Raw genomic sequence first — 27406 nt, 5'->3', positions numbered from 1 at the left:
CTTGTCACTTGTGTGTAATTTCAAAGTCATCCGGCTGCTGTTTGATGTTCTCCAATGCCTTTAGGCTGTTTTTTTCGCCCCTCCAGGATTCATTCAGCCTGTTCATGACAACTGTTCCTTATTCGATAACATATATAATCAAAACCACATTAAAAAAAAACACCATTAAAAAATGAGAATGATTGCACTCAAAATGTTCTCCCTTAAAAGGCTTCTTGAATACATTTGTGTACAAATGGTGTGCAAATCAAGCATATGAGTGCCGAATACGTTGATGGCTGTATTGGCCCTTGAGGGGGACTTAGGTAGGGCGGACTATGCGGTTATAGAAAGACCACCGTTTCAACCCCCTCCTGAAGGAGCCACTTATGATTAGCAGCAACATGATCACGCTACTGTAAAACGTGCAATAGATTTTGCAACATAAACATTGCAAGGGAAAACATAATAATTGATTTTCATGTGTGTGGTTGCAATGTGTTTCATAACTAAACAATACATCCTGTTGAGAAGCACATTTTTACAAGAAAAATAAGCATTTAAGGAGTTTTTTTCTTGTTGATCTTTTAATTTTGCTGTTTTCATTTTATTAAAGAAGAATGTATGCTGGGGATTTTTTTAAGTTGGCAAAATGACATAGAATAAGCAAAATAAATGTGTATAAAAAGTCATATATGAATATAACACCATTTTTTAGGGGGTGATTTTAGCCATTTCCAGGTCAGGTGACTTTCCTTTAAAGAGGATTTAAGGAAAGCCCACTAGGTTTGGATTTTATTTGGGGTTAATCACAGGGGCATTTTAAATGGTTGGTTTAACATACCCATACTTATGCGGGTAAAAGCATTTTTGCAAGAACAATCTTGTTAACAAAAAATAAAAAAGATTCATTATTTTGTTACTGTTTGTTTTTTTTCCTGCTATTCAGGGTTTAAATGCAAAATAAAAAATAAAAAAAACAATGAATGGATGGTTTATGAGTAGTATTCATACATTTCTAAACCACAAATTGTGATTATTAAATCTAAAGTCATTTCCAATGAATAAAGATCGATTCCAAATGACAACACTAGAATTTAACCAAGAATTTAATCAACTCCGGTCCTAGAATGCACTAATCCAGTCTGTTTTTCTATATGTCCCTCCCCCAACACACCTGAATCTAACGATCAAGTTCTCAGTCATCTCTCCACCAGCTTGATCACAATCTTTTGTGTTGGAGAGAAAGCAAGATGTTTAAAAAACACACTGGAAGCCCAGAGTTGATGACCCTTACTAGTATAAACAATGTTAATCTCCACATATGCAAGACATCCATCTGTTATTGAGAAGTGCCCAGGGAGATCATGACCACTTTAGGATTCAACATTGCAGGATTATGTTTATAATGAGGCTGAAAATATGACTAAAGCAACATAAAGCTCAAAGGCAAGACACACTCATAAGGAATATCCATCAAAATATGGTAAGATGTGTTAACTTTTCAATTTAAGATGCTGGTCAAGTAATATAATTTAGTGTTAATAAATGATTTGCTTTCTGTATATGTGATGCACATCAACAACAGTTTTGAATGTTTTTTTGGCTAAAACATGTGTGCTTTTGCAACATAATGGATGATGCAAACCAATCTAGTCAAATGCAGTTTTTAAAAGTGCATAGAATTAGTTGCTGTAGTTGTTGGTGGAGGTTTTTGTTCCCACACAAACAGTTAAACCGATGAGGTTTTTGCTGTAAATAGAAGCACCTGGCTGCAATTCACTGATTGCACTTGTTGGATAGGAGATTGGTGGAAAGGTTTCCTCCTACAGGTTGGAACGAAAACCAACACCCGCTGTGGATCTTTCTAGAATAGTTTGGGGAACACTGCTTTAGAGATTTAACTACAGCAGTACTTATTTTGGTTAAATGGATACAATGCATTGATATGTATACAACATATGATGCTGCATAGTTTAACATTTGCCATCAACTTATAATATTACTGCAGAATATTAGCAAAATCCTTTAAAATAATCTTTTGCAATTCATAATTGAGATGTTGTATTTCTATTAAAAGTGAGATTTTGACCCTATATGCTTTAAATTGATATTTATTTATTGACATATCTGACACAAGATACTGCATATTTTAACATTTACCAACACCTTATGATATTACTGCAGTTTCTTTGCAAAGTCCTTTAAAATAATCTTTTGCAAGTCATAACAGATGTTTTATTTCTAGTAAAAGTGGTAATTTGACCCTATATGCTTTAAAATGATTTTTATTGACATATCTGATTTTTGCCATGCAGATATTTACTCTGAACATTTTGAAATCCCTTAACCTTAAATTAAAAATCCACTCTATCCATTTTTATGTATTAAATAAAAACCACATCCAACATTTATGAAATATTTTATCTTTCCTACGACATAACAATGGCTACAAATCTCACCACATCCTCTTAACAAATCATTACCAACATATTCCAAACCTCTTAAATTCTTTAATAAAAAAAAATCTCCTTTTCAAGTGTATTTCACACCAATCACATAATCAGGAAACCCCACAAAGTCGATAAACGTCAGTTATTTGAGAAAAAAACCACTACACTGCCATGTCAAATTGTCATAAAACCATGTTAAGATGTGATATCTTAATGCTATTCCCTCAGCCGTCTTCTATTGACTCTATTAACATATTGTAGTTATTAACAGTGGGTCGAGCTGCTGCTGCTATAATTTGGCGCATGAATCACTCCCCGTGCTTTGTGATCACATTATTCTAATTTATGGCCCCCTGCGCATGCAGTTTTCTCTCTACCTTTGCTGGTTCTCTTGCTCTAGCTTTCCATTTTAGATGCATCCTTTTGCGCTTTTTTGCCTGCTGAGGCGGCGCTGCTGCTGTACCTGCTCTGACTTTGACAAAGTAGTCCCATGTGCACGTGCCCTCTGCGATACACACAATGTTTCTATGTAAGTAGCAGTGTTCCCTCGCTACTTTGCGCTTCAGCTATCGCGGACTCAGAGCTTCGCAGATTTTTTTCAGGAAAAAAAATATAAAAAATGTAACAATATTAAGTTAAAATTATAAATTACATCATTTTACAAGAGGTGGAAACAAAATATTCAATAAGAATTAGTAATTGTATCAAATAAAGGCTAAAGAAATGGTCAATAACATGGTGAGAGTTCAGGAATGGCATTGATGACGTCATGGCTGTTTACAGGCGCATGTTCACCACCCAAAAAAAATGTTCACAACTCCCAATAACGATGTTTCTTACGTGCAAAAAAACTGCAGAAGATCCTCCATACGGACTACTATGATGATTTTGCTTGGTGGTGCTTTTGTGCACGAGTTATACGTTTCTTTAAGCATTTTTGAAGGGCCTACTTTGCGGAAATGCAGGTATTGCGGGGGGTCCTGGTCCTCATTAACCGCGATAATTGAGGGAACACTGTAGCTTGTACTATGTTTGAGTAGTTGTGTTGTAGCAATGGCATGGGACTGTTAGGTTTGTTCAAGTGTAGAGTCTCCTTAGTAAAGCAGTGGTGCTCAAACTAGGTGTATGCTCGTCATAGCTCGGGGGTGCTGATGAATATTCTCATTCATCCTGGTCATTTTAGCCTAAGGGTATATCCTATGACAACCTGAATGGTACCCGTGCGATGGAGTGCAAATGCCTTGAGAATAGCTTGGGGGTCTTCCAAATAGTTTGAAATATGAATGAAGTTAGATCTTGTGAAAATCTATACTCGAGCATAATGTCATACTTGTTTTACTTGTAGTCGTTTCCTATAAGGAAATAGTTTTCTAGTTCTTTGTGTAAGATACAGATTTTTTGGATGTGGTTTTGAGTCTTTAAACAAAGATATTGATGTGCCTGGTCTGGATTTGAGTCAAGGTTTAGTCAATTTTAAGGATATGTACAGAAATATGAAGGAATTTTAATGTTTTTGACAATGTTGTTCTAAAATTGGGGTGAAAAATATTATTTTTAACAAAATGTTGATTGGTGTTTTCTGTTTAGATGGATTTTATTGGTTCTATTTGATATCTCATCTCATTTTCGGAACCACTTTATCCTCATTAGGCTCGCGGGGGGTGCTGGAGCCAATCCCACCTGTCAATGTATTAATCCAAATGATATCACTGCAGTTAAAATAAATCGTATCAATGGTAATGAATGACTTAAAAACTCACACTTTTCTTAGACAAGTCCTCTATTTCTCTTCCAATATAAAAATAAAATGTACAACATTAAAGACTACAAATCTAAATGTTAGATTATTATTGTTTTACCTTGCAAAAAAGCTGTACCAAATCCTTTATTAATGTAAAATCCACATTTTATTAATGCACAGAACTACCGACCCACAAATTATACGTCAAAAAAAAAGCTCAATAACCACACAGTAGTTATCTTTAATTGGCATTAGAGAGTTCTTGGAAAGGGCTCTCTGGACTTGGACTTTCAGAAACCTGGCAAAACCGTCAGAATGTTAGCTTTCTCTTTTTTAAGTCAATATAATTCGTGTGAGTGTGTTTGAGCACAAGTGTGTAAATGAATAAAAATGGGCTCGGAGCCTCGTTCTTGCTACTGTGGGACTGTTGGCTTTGTTGAATTCTTGCATTAGGGAGCACACTGCGCTCGTACATCTGCCGCTTATGTCATACACTCCTCTGTTTTGTCCTCCATTACATCCCTCCTTTCATCCCCTGCTCCGTGGTTCACCTTGTTTCTCCCCCTCCTCCCTCCTTCCTTCCTCCCTCTCTCATTGATAGTGAAGCAGATGTGAGCAGAATACCAAGGAGCTAATCATTATTCCGGCAACAGAGTATGCCGCTCGGCCTGAATGTCAATCCCCCCCCCCCCCCATCTCTCCCTTCACTCTTTTCCCTTCATCCTTACCTAACCCCCCGCCCCATCATCTCCTGGCAGTCAACCTGAGGTCCGAAAGGAGAAAACAAATAGTGCGTCACCTGACCGGCGGTGTACACGTTTAATGCTTGAGTGAAGTATGCCGCTTGTTGTGAGTGTGTGTGTGTGTGTGTTATGTAAAAAGCTCAACACATGCATTTGTTAGGAGCAAAGAGCTGTGGGATGGAGATGAGAGAGAGACCGATGCTGTGGAATTTGTATTTTGACACAGTAGGGGTGGGTGGGGGATTGGGGTGGTGGGGGTTCTCCGCCTGCCAGCGGCCATTACGTCGATGTGGAACGCGAGTAAATGTGTTCTTTATCATAATATAATATCACTGTTTTTGGGTTTGCTATGCGTGACACGCCTCCAGAGTTTACTATCACCGATTGGCATGCGTGACACGCCTCCAGAGTTACTATGACCGGAACGACTGTTGTTCGGGTGTGTGACTTTTGGTCCAAGCTTTGACCTTGTGGAGTTTGAGTTCTTCATTTTTTGTGTGTTCTGACATAAGTACTCCAATTGAGAAATGAGGGGATGGAAGTCAGTTGGAGGGAGGGTAAAGTCATTGTAAATGGAAGCTTCAAAGCAAGCATGGCTTTTTGATATTTATGTGCATCTATTTCATGATAGAGATGCCTACCAAAGTTCATGTTGCTAGGTGAAATAGGCTAGGCTTGATTTTTTTACATTTATTTTTTAACCAGTCTATCAAATCTAGATGCTTCTCAGTTTCTAAATGAGATAGGTCTAAGTCACATGTGTCAAAGTGGCGGCCAGGGGGCCAAATCTGGCTTACCGCATCATTTTGTGAGGCCCGGGAAAGTAAATCATGAGTGCTGATTTTCTGTTTTAGGATCAAATTAAATTGAAGAGTATTGATGTATATTAAATTTCCTGATTTTCACCCGTTTTAAATGAATAATTGTAATTTTTTAATCATTTTTTCTGTGTTTTAGTTCAAAAATCATTTCGTAAAATCTAAAATAATATTAAAAAAGCTCAAATAATCATTGTTTTAGATCTATAACAAACTGAATACATACAGTGCTATAAATACAGGGATTTTGATCCAGTTCTTTTAATCTATTCATAAAAAAAGGGTACATTTTTCCACTAGCATTTGAGTAAACGCTCACCTCAGAAACTCTCACTACTTATCTTGAGTGTGCCGTTTGAAAATGTATTTTTTTTCCCTTCTGTCAACAGAAAAAACACTGTCCACGTATTCCTCATCTTTCCTCTATTGCATCATTGTTTAAACTCTCAAACTGCACAATTGTGGAAAGGGCTTAATGTTGATCATGTTGACAGTATACTTGGGAGGAAAAGTTTCCAGCACCACTGCCTTACTGCACCAGTACAGTTGTAATTATTCATGTCTGACTTACTGTTGGAGTTGCTAGATCTGCATACCAAGCGAGGGGTCAATTAGACCAGAGGTATATTAGCTAGGACTGGATTCTGTGTGTGTGTGTTTGTGTGTTTGATTAAATGGAAGAGACAGCACCATCTGACTTCCTAAAAAATGCAATTCGTATGCACGTTTGCCCTCACCAGCTTCGTTCACATTGCATTCGCAGAAAGGAAACAAAAAGAGAAGAAAAAAAAACAGTATATAAACGATAATCTGGCATTCATACAATGAGTTTTAGCCTAAGGGAGCCTCTGGCGTGTCAAAGCCGCTGTCACTTCGGTTCAAGTATGAGTGAGTCATAGGTGGCCTGGACTCTGTCCACCCACTGGACGCAGACATCTTGAGATATATTTATTGCCAGATGACATGCAAAGACAACTAGCTGTTGAAATGATTCAGTGTTGTTCCTTCTTTTGATAGTTTCCTTTTTTTTTTCGAACCTGTGCAGCTCCATGGGGATGCAGTATTCCTTTTTATGCGGAAACATTTAAGTGTGAAGTACTTCTATTGTTTTTTTTTTGTATTGCGATGTTTATTGAAGTTACAATTGGTTGAAATAAGCTTTTAAGGATAATTGTCCTTTTTTGAAAATTTCCATTTGAGAGACATTTTTATAAATGGAGCTTTGTGTTTTATTAGCTTCATTTATTGGTGCTGGGATTTATTCCAGATATAGTCTGCAGAGTACACCGCAAATTTGACACCCAACATGCCACCATATTACCCTATAATACCTATTTTTGAAATTAGAAGCCAGTTGTCTTTTGCAGGCCATAGAAAATAATGCAGTGGGCCAGATCTGGCCCTCAAACCTCGAGTTTGATAGCGGGTATTTTAATGAGGAAAACGGATAGATGGGTCAGACCACATTAGCCTATTGCTCTCTGCTTACTTAATTATTAACAATTACTTTGCAGGCATGCAGGCATTTGTCATCTATCTTAGAGATACTTTGCATATAAATCTGATTTTCATTTTTTTTTAAAACACAGCTTTAACTGGTGTGGGACCATCACTAGTTCCTTGCACCAGAAATTCAGCCAAATCTAATTATTAGCTCGTACGCAGTGGAACCATATTTATTTTCTTAAGTTAGAACTTTAACACGGTTCAGTAAATTATGACTAGGACAAGAAATGTAAATCATGGCTGCCATATATGATAGTGGATTATTGATTATTTTGGCAATGAGTCAACTTTTATTTACTATTATATTACACTGGGATTAGCATTTTAGATGGAAATGGGCATTGGAACTACAAATGATGGATTACTATGAAATTATATGGATTTTGCAATGATGATGTTTGTATATACTTTTAATATTTACTGTTTTTCTTCTCTAAAATAAATTAGATTTTAAAATTTAGAATTTTTAGGAGGGGTCAACAATGAAATTGATTAATTAACAATCCAAAATGTTTAATTTCATTATTAATTAGTTTTTTTTTTTAAATAAGGTGATTATTTCAGATGGATTTCCTTGATGCAAATGTGCATAGGAACTAAAAATTATGGATTACTATGAAATTATATGGATTTTATAATGATGATGTTTGCATATACTTTTAATATTTAATATTTTTCTCAAAAATAAATTAGATTTTAAAATTTCCTTACTAAAACAACAATTTAAAATTTTTAGTAGTCAATGAAATTGATGAATTAACAATCCAAAATGTTTAATTTCATCATTAATTAGTTGTTTTTTGGTTTTTTTTTAAACAAGGTGATCATTTCAGATGTATTTCCTTATATTGGTCGATTTTTCTCATGGTAAAATGGTTGCTCATCTCTTAAACGCTACAGTAAAGTAACACCATGTTGCCACTAGCAATTAAAGAACCACCCTGAGCGCAAAGTGACAAAATCAATGATACAACACGGTGCACTGAGTAATACCCAGGGAGGACGTGCAAAGCGTCTCAGAGGGTGGGTGGGTGTATTATGGATGGTGGGGGGCTTTAAGAGAAAGATCTATATTGAAAGGCCACTCGGCGTCAGCCCGGCCCGCGTCCTCATCTCGTTAGAAGCGATGCGACAGCGTTAGCGTGATACAAGTTGAGCTCGGCCGCTTGGCGAGGCGGCAGGCGGCCTCTCTGGAGACCGCTGTCTGCTCGCCGTCTCATGCCTAACACCGTCGCGCCGCGTGTGAGCGAGCGTGATAAACAGTGAGGAGGACGGCGGCGCCTCTTTTCAAGGAAGTCCCACATGTGTCAGCCTCCTCACTCCAGATGAGCTTGATGACTTTTAGTCAAGTCGGGATGTTTACCACTAGCAGAAGTTCATCTTGATATTTCTGGATGGAGCTATTGCTAGGTGGGAATTGGTTAGCACAGTTCTGGGGTCAAGGGTTCGATCCCAGGTCGGTCTGCACTGTCTGTAGTTGGCATGTTTTCTTCGGGCTTGTGGGAGTTTTCTCTGGGTACTCCCCGATGACCCCAAAACATGTAGTCGAGGCTGATTGAACACTCGAAATTGACCCCAAGTATGATTGGTTGTCATATCTCTTGGCTGACCATCGATTTAGGGCACAGGTGTCAAAGTGGCGGCCTGGGGGCCAAATCTGGCCTGCCACATCATTTTGTGTGGCCCGGGAAAGTAAATCATGAGTGCCGACTTTCTGTTTTAGGATGAAAGAGTATAGATGTATATTACATTTTCTGATTTTCACCCTTTTTAAATCAATAATTGTAATTTTTTAATAATTTTTATGTTTTTAGCCCAAAAATCCTTTTGTAAAATCTAAAAATATATAAAAAGAGCTAAAATAAACATTGTTTTGGATCTATAAAAAAACTGAATATTCGGGGCTTTTAATCCAGTTCTTTTAATTCATTTATTAAAAAAAAAATCTGAATATTATATCTAAAATGGTCCGGTCCACCTGACATCAAGTTGACGTTAAAATTGCCCGCGAACCAACCCGAATCTGACACCCTTGATTTAGGTTGTCCCCCGCCTGGTACTCGTAGTTAGCTGGGATAGGCTCCAGTACCTCTGGTGACCCTTGTGAGGATAAATGGTTCAGAAAAAGAATGAATGATAAATTGGTATCAATAAATACGTGGCTGAGACCATGTTTGGGCACTAATGTGGTTATGACACAATAGCAGTTAACTGTAGAAATACTTGAATGTGATTATAATACACATTATAATGGATTTTTATACTAATTTGGTTCCTGTAGTTAAAAGCATGTCACAGTTAACTGTGATTAAAAAGCATAGATTTTAACAGCAACCCACCAAAGAGAAAACTCTTGTTTTTGTAGTAATTGCTGTATTCAAAGTACTGACATGGGATAACAACCAAACTGCTTTTTTTTTTACTATTTCAAGTGTACTTTTAAATCTGGTGGATGTTAAAAAAATAAATAAATAAGAGACAAGTGTGTACAACACCCCCCAGCGATGAACTTGCTTAAAGGATGTTGAATAAATGTAAAACTTAATTAAAAGACAATTAACGATGAACATTACTCGGCGCATTACTCCTTAATTTCCCCGCACAGAATTAACCAGAGCAATTTTCTACAAAGGATTTTTCCATTTACCATTTTTCATTAAAAGAATAAACTATCATTACATTTCATTTTTTTTTAATCCAATATTGATTGAAACACAAGACTTACAATAGTAAGTCACCATCCACTTTCATATTTCAAAACTATGGATTTACCAATGATCTTTTCTTTTATACATAGTCAGCAAAAATAGACTAAAAATCAATCAAAACAGAGCATTTGTTTGACTAATTAAAAGAATTCCGCAATAATACAGATGTTTGTTTTGAGAGCTGAAAATCAATTTTATATTAGAATATTTTCCGTTTATGTTTTTTAAAGACTGATATGCATTAGCTCGCAGCAAATTATGAAAATATAATTTGAATATGGCTCCACGCAAGTTGCTGGAGTTCATCCTACATTCCATTGCACTTTTCAACTTCAACACTAGGAGGAGCTAGTCACTTAACCAGTTCCAATATTTAGAATTGTTGTATTTAGTTTTCCCATAAATAAACAAAAATTAAACTTGTTTTATGTTTTATCTTTTTATGCAATGTTTTTTTCCCGTCTAATCATTAATATTTTGCAAAATTCTAATTTCTTTGTATTATTTTTTTGCATATAGCCCTTAACTTGATCAAATATAATTTAACTAGAACAACTGATATTAATTGATGGTGTTTTTGCTAAATGGCTGTCAGCCTTCCCAGTCAAGATGGAATGGGCATTTCTTGCGACCCATAAGTTAATCTAAAAACATATATATATTTTCAAAACTTAATCTTTTATACCGATTCCCTTCGTTAAAGAAACAAAAGCAAAAGGCTTGATTCAAAAAAAAAAATCCAATATCTGCATACTGTTTCCATTTGAAATCCTTCCAAATTCAAGTGCGCATTGGCCAAAATCCGTACATGTGCCTTTTTGGGGAAAAAAAGAAGTAAAATGTGTGTGCGTGTGTATGTGTGCGTGAGTCAGAGAGGTGTGATGGCGTTTAGCACGCTTGAGCATGTCAAACACTGTCAGGGTAGTTTACCCTGTGTGTCTCGCGCGTCCATTTGTCCACAATTGTGTCTTTTAGCTTCTTTTGACCATTTTTGGGTGTGTGTGTGCTGTTGACACAAACTGACAGAGAGCAGTTGATGTTCATCTTTGAGGGGAAATAACCTTAGAAGGAGAAAGGGAGGGGTAGGGGGGTGTGGGGGTTTGGAAAGAGAGATGATGAGATTGGAGAGAGAGAGAGAGAAGAGAGAGACAGAGAGAGAGAGAGATGTGGGTGCACTATTGAGCAAGAGAGTGGAGGAGGCAAAGTGGATGCAGTTGAATCGGAAAGGAAAAAAGTCCGGGTGGATGTACTAGTACGGATGGATTTGGGGACGCCGCCACGGACGGAGCAACACATGGATGTACGCTGAACGTCGAGAGACACACGGGACGAGAGAGCGAGCATCTGCATCCCCCCTTTAGAGAGGAAGAGAGAGAGAGAGAAGGAGAGAGCCGCAGTGAGCTGGGAAAATAGCACCCGGTCGGTCCTCCAACCGGCGGAGTTGACCGAGGAGAACCTTGTGAGTGTGGATGTCTTTCCAGTGTCTTGCCGTGTAGTGCTTCACGTAGCCCCGGACTTGATTTGTATATGTGTGTGTGTGTGTGTGTGTGTGTGTGTGTGTTGGTTGGGTGCGCGGCGCATTGGTATTCCGAGAACGGGGGGCTCCACCATCTCACTGCGCCTTTTTCCCCGGGATGGGATCACAGAGCGGGGATTGTGCGAGGAAGTGGAGAGCCCCCCTCTGATGGGTGAGTGAGTGTCCGTCCTTCTCTCTTCTGACTCCTCATTCTCCTCTTCAGTCTGTCCGGAGACCACCACCCCCAACCTCCCCCCCCCCCCTAGTCCAGCATCAACCGGTGTTTTGGCTTCTGCTTCACCCCCCCACCTGTTTGCCTCCACCTCATGCTTATTTGGACTCGTCTTTTTCAGTCCTGTTTTGAATTTTCAGTCCTGTTTTTTCATCTGAAATGTCCCAAAGTCCTCTTTTTTTAGTGTTCAGGTGCTTTTCTACAAAACCAAAGCGATAACCAACCCACCCACATCCTCATGCGCATCCGTCCATATGTCAGTCTAGTCATGCCCTCGTTTCAGCGCCCATGTAATCTCCTCCATCCGTGCGTCCTCATGTTTTTTTGATGCCTTGATCTTCAAGTCCTTTCCTGGTGTAACCATTTACGTGTCCATCTTCATGCATCTACCCATTTATGCTCGTGGAGGGTGCCACGCAATTAGCTCATTGGCTACCATGGACAGCGCTAGATGTCCAATTTGGACTGAAACATAAGGATTTCTTTGCAATTGATGTTAGTTTAAAGGACATTTACTTAAAATTGCTTTGAATGGAGATCCGAATTTTGGAAAGCAAACTTCTTAAATGCTGATTTTTACACTTAAAATGTAGGTTTTGCTGCACATCTAACCAACCAACAAACATAAGGCCCGGGGGCCAAATTTGGGCTGCTATTAGATTTGTTTATCATAATGTGCAGTGAATTGGTGTTTCTTAATGTAAGGGAAAACTTTAGATTGGGGTTACTTAGAAATGTTGTAATCTAGGAAGTATTTTTTTGTTACTAATATTTCTTTTCGAGTCAATGGAATAGTTGTGGTTTGCTGTTAGCTTTCTTGATTTTGTTGTTGTTGTTGTTTTTCTTTTCTTGCAAACTTTAGCACAAATGAAGTGTCATAGAAGAAAAAAATGACTCACATTAAACTAATTTAGTAAACTCAGTTTCTTGCTAAATTGCAAACATTCAAAATTGCTCTCCTTTTTAAAAATATAACACCAGAACTAAAACAAGTTTAACCTCTCTTATTTCTCCCTCGCTAAGTGTATCATTCTTGGCTAAATGACATTTGTACTCCTAATTTAAATGATAGGACTTTCCAAAGTTCAATATTACAATAACTGTTAAGATCACATTCTTCAAAAAAAAAAGCAGAATAGAAAATTGGATTTTTTTTCCTGTCAAAATGAACAACTTTAATACCTACTATATCAATTCTAAAAATGAATACTATTCTCTTCCTCCTAATCGCACTCATATTGCCACCTTCCCTCTTTTCAGTGTTCATATCTTATATATTTTTTGACCTACTCTAGCCATGTAACAACCTTCCATCTCTCCTTACGTCTCCACCTTTTTTCTGTCCTCCTGGAAACCCACCTTGAGGGATGGGCAAGACATGTTCCGCTTGAAATGCAATGCTCTAACCTCCCATTCCCAACCCTGACCCCCCCCCCCCCCCCCCTTCTCTACCCACCTCTCCATCAACCCTACTTGCCTCTTTTCTTTCCAAGTGCCATTCTCCTCTTTTCTCCTTCTTTGGACGCGCATTTCAAAAAGTAGACGTTGATGTTGCAAGTGAATGAATAGATGATCGAGCTTTCATCTATGATGATGTCACAGTACTGCTATTTCAAAGTCTCTGTGTGTGTGTGTGTGTGTGTCCATCATTGGCATTTTGCAGCTGAATCTCATAGAGTAAGAGATGCTGCAAAAATGGCAAAGGTGTGTGTTCATCCTCGGCATGTGGGATTGGAAAGATTAACGTGTCTCGTCGCCTCGGGCGTGACAGCTGCGACACACACACACATTCATGCACATAGAAACACACTGAGTACACACACGTTTGGCTTTTTTTTTTCTTCCCCCCAACGCTTACCTTCTGTACTACAATTCGTGCCCACGTCCGTTTTTTTTCACACTGACAAAATTCCATGTTAATAGTAGCAGCAGAAGCTATGCTGAAAACTCACATCGATCTCCTAAAATGAGATTTTTTTTCTTTTTCTAGTCACAAATTCCTTAATTATCCATGGAAATTATAGTTAATCTTTAAATCCACTCTTCAAATGCCACTTTAAGAATAAATAACCTTATCATGTTTTGGAGGAGTACCTTTTGGAAAGTTAATTTTAATCTGTAGTTACTGCAAAAGGATTTTATTTGAGTGAAAACACGAGTCTCAACTTCTCCAATGGCCGCCGGGCTTGGTGTCATCATCAATTCAACAATTCATAAGAAGGATTCTTTTTTTTGTTTCTTTGAATAACAGTTGAGATCATGAATGGTTCTTTAGAATACAAAGATTGGTCACCCCTTCTTCTTTCTTTCTCTGCTATGTTATATATTCATAAGCATGTATAGTTGAGTATTGACATCATGTTTTAATTCTAAAGCATCGCAACTTTCTCTGGGCAATGACTCAAAAATCAAGGTCAGGGTGTTTCAAGGCTCAACAAAAATGATCTTGTCATCTTTTGTGAAATTGCTTCCCTTTGAGAAAGACATGACTCTGTAAAAGGCTATATTTTCATTCCACCTGGTGTCACTTTGAAATAAAATGCCCTGGGTTTCCCTCAGAAAACCTGCAAAGCCTAGTAAAGCTCACCTGTGGCCCACCCATGTTTTTAAAAAAATGAAGGAAAAAAATTGTTAGGGCGATAAGACTTTAAATGATCACTTGTGTCATTATAAGCTTAATTTAACCATATAAAAATACAGTTAAAATATAAAATGCAATATACAATGCAAAATACAATGCCAAATAAAATACAATGCAAAATTCAATGCAGAATTCAATGCAGAATTCAATGCAGAATTCAATGCAGAATACAATGCAAAATACAATGCAATTACGTGCAATCGCAGAAGGCTGGGATGGATTTGTTCACTTGTTGACCATAAGATGTCGCTATTGGGGCTTCAAACGTGACGTTAAAATGTGCATACTTTTTAGGTTTTCTCATACACGACTGTTTAAGTTCTTTATAAATCTTTAAATAAATAGTAATATAAAAATGTGCACACCTATATACGATATGATGTTTTTTTCATTTTCTCCTTCCAATCATAGGCAATTTAACTAAAAACACAACCGGTGTATTCATTTTGGAAGCCAATTGAAGATTCCATTTATTAAAGAAATACAAATAAAAGGCATATCTCTTTAAGGGGTGGCTCGGCGGAAGAGTGGATAGAGCGTCGCCCTCACAATGGTAGACCTGGGTTCAAATCCAGGTTGGTCCACCTGCGTGTTTTTTTTCTCCGGCTACTCCGGTTTCCACTCCCATTCCAAACACATTAATGGTAGGCCCTTAGGCATGAATGTGAACCCTCTGCCCTGAAGTCAGCTCCAGTGACCCTAGTATGGATAAATCGGTTCAGAAAATGAGATCTCTTTCACCACATAGACTGCTTTCACAATTTTGAGCTTTTTCAGGACAAAAAATGGCCTTCAGGCTGCTCATGATGGTCGTCCTATTTTTGTCAATGTTCCAATGAGAATATAACAGTGCAGGGTCATGTAGTATACCTCTACACAACACGATTGATGAGAGTACGTATATCCGAATGGTCTCTACTCCATTTTAAATGGACAATAGCTCCTTTTCTACTTGTACCGTGTGGATTTCTTCTGGGGTTACAACACTTGCTTGTGCCTCAGGATTGCTCGCGGACATTCAACAAGTACAAACTGTTGCATAGTAACAGGAGCGGAGGGAACCTGCTTGGGTGGGAGGGTTGGGGGGACTGAGATTTTTGACATCGACTGGCTAATTTTAGCTCTAAAAGCTCAAATGAATAAACCCTGGGTTGGAAAAAATATTGTTACATCAGCCAAGGCTGTCTCGGCTCACCATCTGTCAGCGACTTGCATACCTGTCAGCTTCCCACTGTGAAAATATGCTTTGGCAACCTGATAAAACGGCCACATGATTTTTGACAGTACAAAGCGGGACAAAATAATAAAATAACAGCCACGTAAATGGATTTAATCAAGGTACTTAGAGGCATTTTATATTCACACACAATTGGACTTGTCAAATATATCAACGACCATTTGGCATTTTTTGAAAGAAGCGTTAATTTGCAACAAGTTTTTGTCAGAAAAAAATCAAGTTCGTGGACAGGTTAGGTGATAGTTTTCAAAAGCTAGTAAATGGGGATGTTGGAGTTGGATGGAAATACTGTCAAATGTAGTTTTAGTTTAATCAAGAAAGGATTTAAGGAAGAAGAGGTGTCATGGGGGTGAAGGTTGGGTTAACAAGGCCACGTCAGACAGGTTGACTGACACACATGATAAAGCAGAGTGACACAAAATGTCGCCGTGCTGACCTTTTGTACAAGTGTCCATCCATCCTAGATGTGAAGGTGGACATGAAAATGGAGGGCAGCAAGCACCAGTGACCACTTGTACACTCTAAACAATGTTAAAAGTTTAGGGCCAATAAAGGCAGTTGTAAACAGAAACACACTTGTGGAGGAGCATGGAATATAAAATATCCCAGACCACCATTACTCCTTCAATTTGTTTGCTCAATGTGGCTAAGAAATTCTCAAGTTGGATGACATATTCCCCCATTTTTTTTTCAAGCCTACATTTTTTTGTGTATGTGACAAAATTCATAGTTTGGTAGGAATAAATCCAGTACTACACTTTGGCATCTTCCTACTTAACTCTGTCTTTTGCATCATCCAATGCAGCCATTTTCATGTCCTCGCTACCTGATTACATTCACAGACCTTCTCCTAGGTCAGGGGTGGGCAATATGGTCCTTGAGGGCCACTTTCAACATCCTTCTACTGATACAGTCCCTATCTCTCTCTCGTCTGGACACATCATCCAGGTCCAATCTCTCTGACTTTTGTTTCCAAAACATCTATTTTTCATTGTCTCATTTCTACTCCCATCCAACCTAGGCACTCCCACTTCTGAGAGGAATTGATAAAATCAGAGTTTACAGCACGGTGTCAAAGTGGAGGTCCGCGGGCCAAATTTGGCCCGCCGTATCATTTTGTGTGGCCCGAGAAACTAAATGATGTGTCGACTTTCTGTTTTAGGATCAAATTCCAATGAAGAGTATAGATGTATATTAAACTTCCTGATTTTCCCCCTTTTACACCAATAATTGTAATTTTAAATCATTTTTGTGTGTTTTTAGTTCAAAAATCATTACATAAAATCTAAAAATATATTTAAAAAAAGCTAAAATAAACATTTTTTTTAGATTAATAAAAAACTGAATATTCAGGGCCTTTAATCCAGTTCATTTAATCCATTTATAATTTCTACGACAACACCATGATGCTTTCCACCAATCACTGCACAGAACAACCAACCAACTGATTTTAACGTGGTAGACTGTAATATATTAAGTCAGGGCAAGATGAGTTCATCAATGACATCATTATCATGTTTTAAGTAAATAAGCATGTCTTTTGCACCATCGACCATCTTTTCCAGGAAGAAATAATTCAATGGTACCACTGTCTGTTTGTTCAAAGGACTTGTGAAACTCATTTTAATGATTCATGGAAAATTAAAGTCAATACTCCACTGTGTGGAATATTGACTCAGGCAGCTAATACACTTAATATGTTGAAAGCGTCTCAAAAGTGTCCAACAATTCTTTTTCTTTTTTTAAAGCTCTTTTTCCATAAATGTACTACATTGGTTACTATCCAACCCAGAAGTACTCTTTTATTCTGTTCTAATAGCATTGTTTATGGTTAATCTGAAAATACGGTAAAATCCTTGTTCTGAAATACTATGGGATTTTTCCATAATGTAGATGACAACCTGTGAAGGAAAACAAAATTAAAATTTCTCATAAAGTCACCTTCAAGTCATGCACCTCATTCAAAATCCTGCTACACCAGTTTATAGCCAATGAAGTCATCATTTTCAATGTATAAAAATAGTCATAAATTCTCGTCTATCGCCATGGAGGCCACAAACAACCTTCCAAAGACCACTTTTTGTCTTACAAACAGGTGACAAAAATCTGAATAAGTGTCCTAACCTTTAATATACTTCTCTGTCTTTTTCCTGTAGGTGTGAAGGTGTACATGGAGGGCAACTGTTGTGGTCACCCCCAGGCGACGGCTCTCTAAACTAGTACCATCAGGAAGGCCCCTCGGAGGACTCCGTCATCCGGCCGAAACCATCGACCCGTTGAGCAGATAATTTGACTTGTCAGGGATCATCACAGAGCAAATAAGCCGCAGTGATGCCCCAGCGAGGCGACGGAGCCTTCGGACATGTCCGGAACCATCCCCCGGATATCCTGTTGAGATTGCAACAATTGCCCGCGGACCCTTTCTTCCACATCGAGTAATTGAAAATCCTCCAAACGAACCCCGATTCGCATGTCAAGGCAAAAGAAAAGCTCATTTTAAGGAACAATTTCATCCCACTTTTTTTCTTCCTTCCTCCTTTTTTTTGACTACCCTGTAGTTTCTTTTTACTTTGGCGAGATAAAGCACAGTGCAATTCTTTTTCTCTGTGATGGAGTAGACTGTCCGCCATAGATAACGAGCAGAATAAAAAAAAAAAGAGAATTACCAAAGCCGGTAAAAAAAAAAAAAACACCCAAAAAACAAACACTTGTTTGGAAGTGCAATGGATCGTGTTGAAAAGGGTGCGGTTTAGAAACCTGCCAGCGGGAAAATGACTGGGTAAACAGGCAAACGCGGGAAGACGGACGGACAGACAGGCGAGGCATGCGACTCATTGTCATTCCGAGCGTGTGAGAGGGAAGAGAAGACAGCGGGGAAAAAAAAAAGGACAGCAAGGAGGGGAGGGTTGAGGCGACGGCGGCCCTGTTGTTTTTGCAGCAGGCCTACCCGCGTTAATAGAACAGGTGGAAAGCAAGAAGGAAGAGAGAGCAGGTGTGCCAAACCCTCCTCTTCGTCTGCTTGCCATTTACACTTTTGTGCACCCCCCCTCAGTCAGCCATAGAGGTGATTGCTTTTCTCACCGAAGAAGCCCCCGCTCTCCTTAGTGTCACGACCCGAGCGAAAGAAAAACAGACCCGGCTATCGATCGGCGCCGAAGGGATTATTTTTGTTTCCATCGCACAATAAACACGGAAATCCCCCAGATACCTTCACCGTGTCCTAAGCAGAGTCTTCTACCACCTGCCCAACAGCAGCAGCTAATAAGTGACACATCGTGCGGCCCCCCCACCTCCTCTGGCTATCCCCAAGGCCGAGCCTCTTGGCTGAAGTGATCCAAAGTCTGTGGGTTGTCAGATCTCGGTGCCAGATCTCCCCCCTTTTTCTCCTGCTGCAGCGCTCCTGATTACCATCTTCATTCCTTCTGTAAGTAACAACCTTCTGATTCCCTTTGTCTGTGTTATTTCTGCTCTCGTGTTGTTTTTTTTGGCAGCTGCCTTTGCTTTCCAGGGCTGCGGGCAATGTTAGCGTGTATTTGTGTACTAAAAATGTGCGAATAGACGTGTGTGTGTGTATTTGGTATTCGGGTTGTCATTGGGGACCCAACATGTTTAAGTCACCTCTATTGTTTGTTTATCCAGAAAATGCATTTGGGTTTGGGCAGAAAAAGGGTTTGAGGGGAAAGAGAGAAGTAAAGTGAAGTAGTTCTATAAATACATGGTTGAATATATATGCTACTGTGTTGTAAGTAGCCTTGCAACTACCTTTTACTGAAGAGAGGAGAACCCGGTAGGATAAAAAGAGGTATAATGGATGGAATTATGGTGTGACACATAAGGTACTGTTCTTTCATCAATATTAATGGACTGCGGCTCAGATCTTTCGAAAACTTTGCTTTAAGGAAAAAAAATTAGTCTAGAAAAAACGGAGAGAGAGATTGCATAGTTGGTACGTGACATATTCACTTATTGAGATTTCCCTGTCTATCTCTTTGTGATTAATAAGTGTCAAAGTCTGATAGTTCCCTAAACTAACAGGTGGAAAAGGTAAGTGTACTACGATGTACTTATTTTGGCCTTTTTTTTATCATATTTTTTTATCGTGTATGGCAGTCTAAGACCAGATAGAGGGTGTCTAACATTGGTTACTTCGTTAAGCTTGACAGCTTTATGATAATCAAAATACAAATCCAAAAGTCACTAGTTCATAGCTTTCTGTTAGAGTAAACTTACTGTAGAAGAACATTCGGGATATTTTTTGGAGAGACCTAAATACCAGTCCCCATGGTAAGGAACTCTGGGCTCCCAAATTGACGAGTCCTATTTATTCAAGCCACACGATTTAAAAAGAAAAAAAAAGATCATTGGCATGGATTGGATTCTGGAGCCAAAACAGCTGGCTTAAGCTTCAGACTACCGTCAGCTAAATTTGGCTGCTCATTGCAAAACAGAATCTAACTCACCATTTAAACACTCTGCATAACATGATTAAGAGTATTCGTGAGACTTGGACTTATTTGACAAGTTTCATTCTTGCCTCTATCACCTACCCCTTAAAGGGAAACTCATGTGCAGTGGACTTGAAGGACTGTTATTTGTTTTATGTTTAAATAACGGAAAGGAGTCCTACCCAGAGGTACAGTTCGTACATCAAGATTAAGTGGTATTAAAGTTGTAGTATTGGTTACTGGCAGCTTGAGTACAGATGTGATATTGGTGCAATAGTTGGTTATGATAGTTTATTTTGGATTTTCCCGCATTTCATTTCTAATTGAGTTTTAATTGATTGAATATGTAAAGAAAAAACTATGAGAAAACCTGTGTAGATCTTTTGTTTATTTTAATGTGATTGGCATAAAAAGTACATGATCAAAATGATGTACACTTTTAACTAGTATCAAATAAAAGGAATATTTATTCGTTTTTTTGGGGGGTGCGTGATGTCATAAACTTTACTTTGTATTCTTCCCATACGCCATCATTATTTATTAGAACCGTAAACTTAAAAAGAACCATAAAACAAAAGCGCCTCCTTCTATAAACGCAATGAATTTTCAACCATCTGTTTTCTTTCTGCTTATTGGCCACAAGAATTAACCTTTTAGCCTTCTTATTGGTCTTCAGGTTAATATACACTAATTAATGACATTTTTTTTTTTTGCTTCTCGGAGCATTTTTTTTCCTTTGGTGCTTCTGTCACAAGAATGGAGGATAAACCAGCTAATGAGAACGATTCCCTATTTCCCGACTCGTACTTTGCCGCCTCCATTTCACGCCCAAGAGCTCCGCGTATCGTCGTTTCCACCTCCCTTCGTCTCCGGTCGAATCTGATGTGAGCCTCCCGTAACATTACGTTGCCAAATCTATCTCTTGAGACACATGCACATCTTTATACACTGTCACAGTCGCATAACCCCCCCCCCCCCCCCATTCCTTCCCTCTCCCCCTACCACCATACCCGGGAGACGCTCAATCAAGATAGTCCCGTCAACCAGACCAATGAGCTGCGAATAACGCCATTACGCCGGCTTTCGGCTCAGAGCGTCACAGTGGCGGAAAGGTTGGGAGGGAGAAGGAGAAAAAAAAAAGATGCAGTGTGTGTTGTGTACTGTATTAGAGAGGCCCTAGAGCAGCGAAAGACCTTCCATCCATGGGATCACTGCGATGGCTTTAGAAAGGCCTCGCTTTGTTCACAACGATGGTCAGCCCTTCACAAGTGAGATTACCAAATAATACGATTGCTGCAGCTGCACATTGATAACACTGTGCTACCGCTACACCCCCAGATTTGTTGTGGTATAAAGGGATGCAAAGGGCAGCCTGTGTTTTTTTTTTTTTTTTTGGTGTTAAAAGGCACCATTGGCTTGCTAGTGTGGTTGAGAAATCAAGTGGTGAGAAGAGATGGTGTCAAGTGGTTACTGGGAATTTAAAAAAAGCATGGATGTGTTGTGTATGTTATGTATTTGCCGACTTTATGACCATTTTATGTATTGTGGTGGAGTTCGGTTTGGCGAGATAAAATGATGAATCATGTTCTAAATCACTTGTGTCAAAGTGGCGGGCCGGGGGCCAAATTTGGGCCGTCGCATCATTTTGTGTGGCCCGGGAAAGTAAATCATGAGTGCCGACTTTTGTTTTAGGATCATATTAAAATGAAGAGTATAGATGTATATTAAATGTTCTGATTTTTCCCTTTTAAATCAATAATTGTCCTTTTTTAATCCATTTTTTTCTGCGTTTTTATTTGAAAAATTATTTAGTAAAATCTAAAATATATTAAAAAAAGCTAAAAATAACCATTGCTTTAGATCTCTTTAGTAGTCATGTTTAATGGTGTGTCCATTAACTCTCCTTGCAAATTCAATTGAGGGGATGTTAAAATTTGTTTAATTGTATTCAGCAATAATTATTTTCATTTTTTTTCATTTGGTCATCTTCAGTATTGCTTATCAGTTACCCAATAGCTGGGCAAAGGACAACCATTCACACTGAGGGTCAATTTAGAGCTTTTCAACCATGCATGTTTGTGGCATGTGGGAAGACAACGGAGTACCCGGTAAAAATCCACGAAAGCCCAGGTACAACATACAAACCTGGGATCGAAGCCAGGCCCCCGAAACTATGACCCCAATGTGCCAACCACTCTTTCTCTGTGCTGTCTTAATTTTCATTTTTGTTTTTACCTCCTTTATCATACTTGGGGGATATTATTTGCACAAAGCACTCATTTTTTTACCATTCAGCATGTTTACCACAAACTATTTTAGTTATAGTTCATCATTAGGCTCAAGTGGCTTTTAAGAGGTGCACTTTCTAAACATAATCACAAGTTGTTGTGTACGACTCGTGTACTATTGAATGCCGTAGCTTTTAACCGTGTGGCAGCATTACCGATGGACGTTGTAGGAGGAACGAGAGGGCTTGTCTTACACGATTGATGTTTTCATTAGATGTTCTTGGTCGCTCACTCCTCCTTTTATCTAATCCTGTCCCTGTCTCCATCAATTTCTTTTGCACGGATTGACGAACATAATGCTTCAAGACTTAGTTTTGTAGTTTTGCTGAGTCAGCCTTTCTGATGCTATTGTTTAAAAAAAAACATTAAACACATTGCGCCTTCTCTTTAACATTAGCCATTTTTTTAATGGATTCATTCAACAGAACCTCACAATTGCAATTTGATTAAAAGTAATAGACACTAAATACATTAGAATAAGTGGGAATCAAATATTCTATCAATTGAATTTGTAATACCATTTTTAAATGGCAAAGAGTATTAATACAAGTTATTCCCACACTCAGAAATCCTACTCAAATTCTTTTTCATATTTCACTTTGAGCCAGCAAAGATTTATCACTGTAAAGTATGCCTATCATCAAGTGGCATATATTATATTTATTATAAAATAGTGATGGAATTGTAAAAATTAATGCCTGGCCATTTTTCTCCTCCATCCTTGGTTTTGTCAGGTCTGATTTAAAAGGGACAACTAACATCTTTATGATGAAACTCCCTCACAAAATGTCATTCCTCTGATGTGAAATATTGGAAAAAGTGTAAATAAAAGCGGCCAGACATTTTATCGATGCAGATACAAATTTAGCCATTCAAATACGAGTATTGTGGATTTTTACGTCCTTCCTCATGATCTCAGTAACAGCCACCTGTGTTTTTGAGTTTTTGCGGGTCACAAAATAACGTATTATTTTCTTTGTTTAAGCTTCATTTTTTTGATATTTTATGCAACTGTCTGGCAAACAAATCTCATAAACTAGATAGTCTGTGTCTCTTTAACACTGTTACTTTGTCTGTAAGCATTAGTAAGTAATAATAAATGTGTTCATTCATCTACACAGGTTTTGAATCCTGCCTAGCAACAAACATTGATATAAATCAGGTGTCGGGAACTTTTTTTGATGAAGAGAGCCATAAACAATTCATATTTTCAAACATTATTCCTTGAGAGCCATACCCATAATTTAAAAGTAAAAATACATCAAAATGTAAGCATTTATTATTCATTTCACCACTTTGAAAGTAAGAAAAATTCTGAATTCTTTTGAAAACATTAATTAGCTGTTGTTTATCAATGAGTATCAATGAGAGGATACATGCAGAAGAGCCTAATGAAGAAAAAATATGATTTTAAAAAGGCGGAGAGCCATATACACCCATCAATAGAGCCACATATGGCTCCCGAGCCATACGTTCCCTACCCTTGATATAGATGATATGAGCTTTTTTGTTGATTTATGCAGCAGCTGCACTTCTGAAGTAGTTCTCATTTATATTTCAGGTGCTGTATAAAATGATGATGAATAGAGAGTGATTTGCGCATTTTTTTTCCAATTTACAACATTGCTCTCGAGGAGGAACCTGGGTTTGAAAAAGTATTGTCCTGGTATGTTGTCTTACCTAGTAAGTGGTTGCTGCACGTGTGTGTGCGTTTGTGTGTATGTTTTCTGTATGAAAATGGCACCGCATCCATCTTACAGTCTAGTATGCTTCACAAATGCTTTGACCTTGCTGTCTAGTGAAAAGCGGAAATGTACAGTATTTGATAAATGTTCCTCCGGCATGTCGGGAGAAGTGAGGGTGAAAAGAACAATCTGCAGAATAAAGCCTGTGGAATCTCGTGGAGCTAATATTGAGGGTCGGTCCCCTGCTCGAGCCCCCTTCATTGAAAGGTGAAGGGTCTTGTAGTCACCCCCACACCCCAGCAGGAGAAAACATGTTTGCTGGCTGAGCTGAAGATGAGTGGTTTGGTAAAATGGAAGAGATACATTTGTGAGGTTAATAGTAAAATGTAACAACAGAGGCAGAAGTCGATTGGGAAAGAAAGGGCATGCCTTGAAAGAATGATGCTTTTTTATTGTTTACGTCCAAGTGTGAAATCAAACAACCAATTATCTTCCATTTTGTAAAGGTATACTTCTTTGGCCCTCTATGGATGGTCTATCTACGTTAACTATTGTTTTAGCAAGATATATATAAAAGTTCATATGGCCCAGTACTACTAAAAGTGCTTGGCGAATCCTTTCCTTGCGTATGAGATGATACGATTGCTTCATGATTCTGTGGAGTCCCTTCAAAGCTCTTTCAGCAATAGACTGGTGCACCCTCATTGCAGGGAGGAGCGTTTCCGCAGATTTTTCCTCCTATCAGCTTTCAGGCCCTTTAACAAGAAAATGGCTGTGTGTTAGGACCTACCGTATGCATGCCTGCATGCATGTACATATAAATACACAGTAATTTATTTATATATTTATTCATGTATTTATTTATTAGCTTATTACCTATCTATTTACGTCTAAAAATGCCTTTCCTATTTCTGCATCCTCACCCTCTTGCTACTGTGACAACCAAATTTCCCAAATACTGTATGAATAAAGTTATCCAATCCAATCCAATTCACGGTTAGTTAGTTGAAGCTCTTTACGATGATTTTTAGCATTTTAATCTCACTGACAGCTTCTCCCAACATCCGTCAACTTTCTAGTCCGCATCCCAGGGTGCATTTAGTTCGGCTCCATCTCCATAAAGATCACCCAGGCGGCTTTTGGGAGTTGTCAAGCTGAGGCAAGCGGCATATTTGAGCTTCCTCGCTTCCCCCTTCAATCCTCAGGTGCTTGACCAGCTTGCACTAAAGCTCGGCTCATCCTTGCCTAATGGAGCGCAAAATATAGCCCTATTTGCTTAGCTGTTTGTCCACTCCTGCTTGCTTTTTAGCCCCTCAGGGTACTGGGGGGGAGATTAAGCTAGTGTATGTGTTTTAGTGACCAGGGTGCTGTGGAGGACTTCAATGAACACTTTTTTTTTTTAAAACATTCTCCCGGCTGAGCTGTTTGCTCCCTCGTAAAGCCAAGGCCGGCGAATGGCCGTTCGGTTAATGGACTCATTAAGATCGAATGGTAAGAAGATAAAAGCAATGCGTGAGGCCTGTGCCGGATGGGATCGTTTTTGCCTTCGGGCGCATTGTTATGTCGGGCTCGTTGTGTGTGTCTACGTTCAACACCATGCCCGCGACACCTTGACGGTGCCCTCGTTTGACGCCATTGCGTTCCCAGACACGTCTGAGGCATCCTGACCAGAGTGTGATTTGAGGTCAACTCTGAGAATGCGATGAGGCCAGAGAAAGGTATTGTCCAGAGGCTTGTTTGCTTGTTGTTGGAGGACTTGGATAATTTGCCGGACCACCAGCGAATGGCTATTTGCATTAAAACACTATGTGGTACAAGAATAGTACTGGCAACTCTGCCATAGTTGAGGGAAAAAAAGGCCTACACTTATTAAAAAAACTGTCACATTCGGGTCAGATTTATTTGATTTTTGAGATGATGATCAGAAACTAATAATAGATTACGACTTTTAATTTTGATCCAGAGTTTGTGAGTTGATTTGAGATTTTGCAGCTAAATTAAAAGTATTTTAGCAAATATTTTACAGTTGCTCTTTCTAAGTATGATAAAGATACTATCAATTTTTCTCAATTTTTGCATTTTTTAAAATGTGTAGATCATGTCATGATTTAATAATAGAATACACTATCACGACTATGTTGTGTTAAAAGGAGAAGATGCAGAATTTAGAAAATATCAAGGTTTTAATACAGTCTTGTTAGAAAAATAACATTTGAATACATGTCTATTTTTTTGTTACTCTATGTTAACCCTTAAACGGATGCATACTACCATATGAACCAATCTAAAGCCTTTGAATAGAATCCAATCTTCATAAAATTGGTGCTTTCCACCCCATAGTCTGAACTCGAATACGTACCACGTCTGGTTAGATCGCCATCTATTTCATTCACTGGCAAAAAAACAGGGCTGACATGCTCACCAAGGTGAAAGAGCATACCTTTTTGAATCCACTCAGCGTTCTAGAGTATGCAAAGCATGGCGCTATAAAATGGCGTCTCAGCAGGGGGAAGTAATAACGCAATCAGGGATCAAACCTCACGCCCCTACGGCAATGTTCCAATTGAAGGAGAAGCCGGAAAGCTGACTCTTTGATCAGATATGACCGCACTCTTTGCACTGCGTGACATTTTGAAATTGATTTGGAATTGAAAGCCACGCATAGTGCATATAAGCGCTCTCTATATCGCAGCTGCTGCCAGATTTTAAATGCCATTCTTCCATTTATAACTTGAGAATTGGACAACTTTGGGAAAAAAAGAAAATGGCCTCTTCATATTATAGATTTTAGTCCAATGCAAATGGTTTTAAAATTCAACCCATGTTATGAACAGGGATTTACGGTATTCATGTTTAAACACGTTACATAAATCGTCTCTTGAGTATCATTTTGTACTTCATGCAATACTCTAGTTAAGTTGACGATGTATATTTTATCATGGCTTAAATTAGAATGTTTTTTTTTAATGACACCATGAATGCATGCTTGTGTGTGTGTGTGTGTGGTTGTGACTCAATTTATCTCCATTGGGATTCAGTGGAGGCAAATAGATTCGATTTGGATAGACTGGAATCGTGTGTCGTTTGGGAAAATTACAGTAAATCATGACTCAACAAGGCGAAATGAAACTTAAATTTAATAACACTGGTCAGAGTTATGACCATCTTTGCTCATGGAGGCACTCAATGACTTTTACTGGTATCGTAGCATCAAAAATAGATTAAATGAAAGTGCTTCCACTCGATGGTGTATTAACCAATACAGAAAAAAAATGGAGAAATATTTATTTTCAATGTTTTTCCATGGAACCCTGAGATAACGCATAAATATTACCTCAGGTGTCGGTTTAGTCCAGAAGTGTTTGCAGCCGGTATTGATATTTGTATTATTGCAAAATGGCTTGTTAAAAAAAA

At 38.5% G+C, this 27406-nt stretch overlaps 1 protein-coding gene across 5 annotated transcripts in view; it reads left to right on the top strand.

Moving 5' to 3' along the window:
- Positions 1-1179: 1179 nt before the first annotated feature.
- Positions 1180-27406, top strand: part of grik5 (glutamate receptor, ionotropic, kainate 5) — a 124139-nt gene continuing 97912 nt past the window's right edge. For 3 of the 5 annotated variants that reach the window (XM_077720352.1, XM_077720348.1, XM_077720353.1), the window contains exons 1-2: positions 11125-11407; positions 17731-18998. The gene's annotated coding sequence lies outside the window, so the exon portion shown is untranslated. The other 2 variants (XM_077720349.1, XM_077720350.1) reach the window with 2 other exon arrangements.

Source organism: Stigmatopora nigra, chromosome 7, assembly GCF_051989575.1.
Source record: "Stigmatopora nigra isolate UIUO_SnigA chromosome 7, RoL_Snig_1.1, whole genome shotgun sequence".
NCBI classification, from domain to species: domain Eukaryota; kingdom Metazoa; phylum Chordata; class Actinopteri; order Syngnathiformes; family Syngnathidae; genus Stigmatopora; species Stigmatopora nigra.
Note: the sequence above shows the minus strand (reverse complement) of the source record. Positions and strands in the feature narration are given on the sequence as shown.